Here is a 2,816-nt window from a genome sequence, read left to right as displayed (position 1 = left end):
CCAATAGCAATGGTGAACAAATATACAACCTAAATGGATTGCATTCAATTGCACAGGCCTTTACTCATACAATATCAAGATAACTAAGTAACTAAAAGGAGACAAAATTCAGAAAGAACTGATATGGGGACAACTCATAATTTGTATTCATTTTCTTTGAAAATTGTATACATTTGAAGTAACTCAGAATGACCTTAGGAAGAAACATAGAGATCATTCTATATTAATGTATTCTCAGGAACTAATGGACATAATACATCATAAAACTTGCTCCAAACATTGGACCAAAAATAGACTAAGTATTTCACCTAGAAAACATTAGAAATCAGACCATCCTCTAGCCCTAGAATCTCACTTATATAGTGTGAGATGCAACAAGCTTCAGGCCAAGAGAAAATGATAGGTGTCTTTTACAAGAAATATTTACATACACCTATCACAAAATGACAAAATGTGAGTAACAGAATCACTTATACATCAAACATTCCTTTTGTGGGCCCCTTTCTATTACATCCTTTGGAATTGACAGATTACAATGATTTGATTCTTCTATCAATCTCATTCCTCGGAATAAGTGACCATGAGGCTTGAAAGTGATGTGTCCTCTTCAGTTACCTGCAAGTTTACTTTAACTTGGGGATTTTCTTTCTCTTCATCATCAACTGTTAAAGTAATAGTTACACTTGCATCATCTTCTACCTCGTCATCTTCTAACATCTCCTCTGTAGACATGAATTTATCTTTCCACTCATTATAAGCAATGTCATCTAGCAAATCAAAATTTAGAAGCTCCCTTTGTATAGTTATTAAAGAATTTGCAACTACCTCTATACCAACCAATTCTTTTCTGATGGAGTTATAGAATATTTGCACTTTAACCAACTCCTCATTTGTCATAGCCCATAACAAGTGTCCAGTCTCATTTATAACTTTATTTATTCTTTTACAAAATACTTCATCTAGCCCCCTCTTCCATTCTTCCTTTTCCTTTATCAATAGTCTTTAAAGCACAAGGAAATAAATCAAACTTCTCAGCAATATACTAGGAAAAACAAATAATTAATCTTTTTTGAAAAGAATCTTTTTTGTCATCAAAACCTTGCAATTTATTAAGGAAATCAAAGATCTATTCTATTTGATGACACGATAGTTGAATGATAGATATACACATAATAGTGATATCTTTATTCCTTTCTGTCCATTTCTGCATAAGGGGTCTAAAACTACCCTCATTTCTCTTTAATCCATTCTTAATGGATGCAATCCTTGCCAATAAGTCAAAAAATGATGGCCACTCAATTCTATCTACTAAATACATTATACCCTACCTTATTTTATCCTCAAATTGATTATTTAGTTCTACATGCAATGCACACAACTTATTCTTTTCTTCTTCAAAATCCTCTACAGTGTAGAACTATGGCCTTTCAAGGGTATCTAGTACCTCAACAATTAGATTGGACTTGAAAGTTTTAATAGGTTTCTTGGGAGGGTATATAATCCTAGTTCTACTAGATTCTTCTACTTTCATTTTTGCTTGTACCTTCTCCATTTGAGGTACTTTGTTTTCCAATGACTATATCTGCATACCCCTTTCCTCATGTGCTTTCAAAACTTCTTCAAACCTAGCATTGAGTTGGGAAAATCTATCTTCTTCCTAGCTAGATACAACACTACAAAATTTTAAAATTTCTGAGGCCATTCCTATTATTTGCTTACTGCCTACCTTACTAGCCCTGAAAACTATCAATGCACTAGTATGCTATGCAGTAGAGATTTCCTGCATTCTGGTCTTGTCTCTTTTTTCAATTGACCAAATAATAAGGGCTTGGTGGTCATAGCTAAACTTGAATCCCCTATGAGCCTATAATATCTCTTCCTCAGTCTTAAATTAGACATATGTTTGTTTCCTTACTGAATCAAAAACTATGGCATTCACTATATCTCATTCAGGTAAAATAAAGACTCCTGATTGTCTAACTACTTGCCTTCTAACCTTAGGTGTAACTTGAGCAAAATCATTTAGAAACTTAAATTTTACCTCTTCTTTAATAATAGAGTCCAATTTATCAGGTTGCTCTACCTTTATCTTTTCACAAGTCTTCTCAAAATTTCTTATATTTAGCCTCCATAACAATTGAGCAAATGCCCTAGATTTTACAAAATTTTCATCATTAATAAATTTCTCAGAGGCTTAGGCAACTATTGGATCAATTTCCTTACCTTGGTAATCAGCCACAGTTAAATCCAAGGAAGGTGTAGGTAGTTCTCGTGGCTCTCCAATCTCCAAATTTGTGGAGGTAACAATTACATCTCCCTCTCCACCAATTTATCCAAGCTTCTCTCTTAGAGATGTTTCATCATCAATCCTAATTGGAGATTGGCTTGGGGAATATTGCTCCACTTGGGAAGAAGACCCTTGCTCTAACTTTTTTCTTTTTGGAGCATTGGCTACAGGTGGGCTTTCTGGCCTTGGTCTTTGCTGAGGGGGAGCCTATTGCACATTTTGGATCATTACATATCCTACCCTTTTCTACAAAGTGTACTGACTAGGAGACACCATGTTTCTCCTGTTTATTCTCTTCTGCACCTCTACAACCTTGTTTGGATAAGCCTTGACATATGCATCTTTCTTCTCATTCATGGCTTGTATTATCACAGCAAAATTATTCATCAATGCCTACATCTTGGCTCCCCAATATTTCTTTTCTTTCAATGGATCATAATGGAAGTCAAAAGCATTAATGAATTCTAGGGTTTTGCTAAATACTATCCATTTCTCCTTTCTCAATTCTTGTTCTTGTAAAATAAAAAAA

This window comes from Cupressus sempervirens, chromosome 9, assembly GCF_028749045.1.
Source record: "Cupressus sempervirens isolate cs-2001-9-10 chromosome 9, ASM2874904v1, whole genome shotgun sequence".
Classification (NCBI taxonomy): Eukaryota; Viridiplantae; Streptophyta; class Pinopsida; order Cupressales; family Cupressaceae; genus Cupressus; species Cupressus sempervirens.
The sequence above is the reverse complement of the archived record's forward strand: the minus strand, read 5'-3'. Positions refer to the sequence as shown.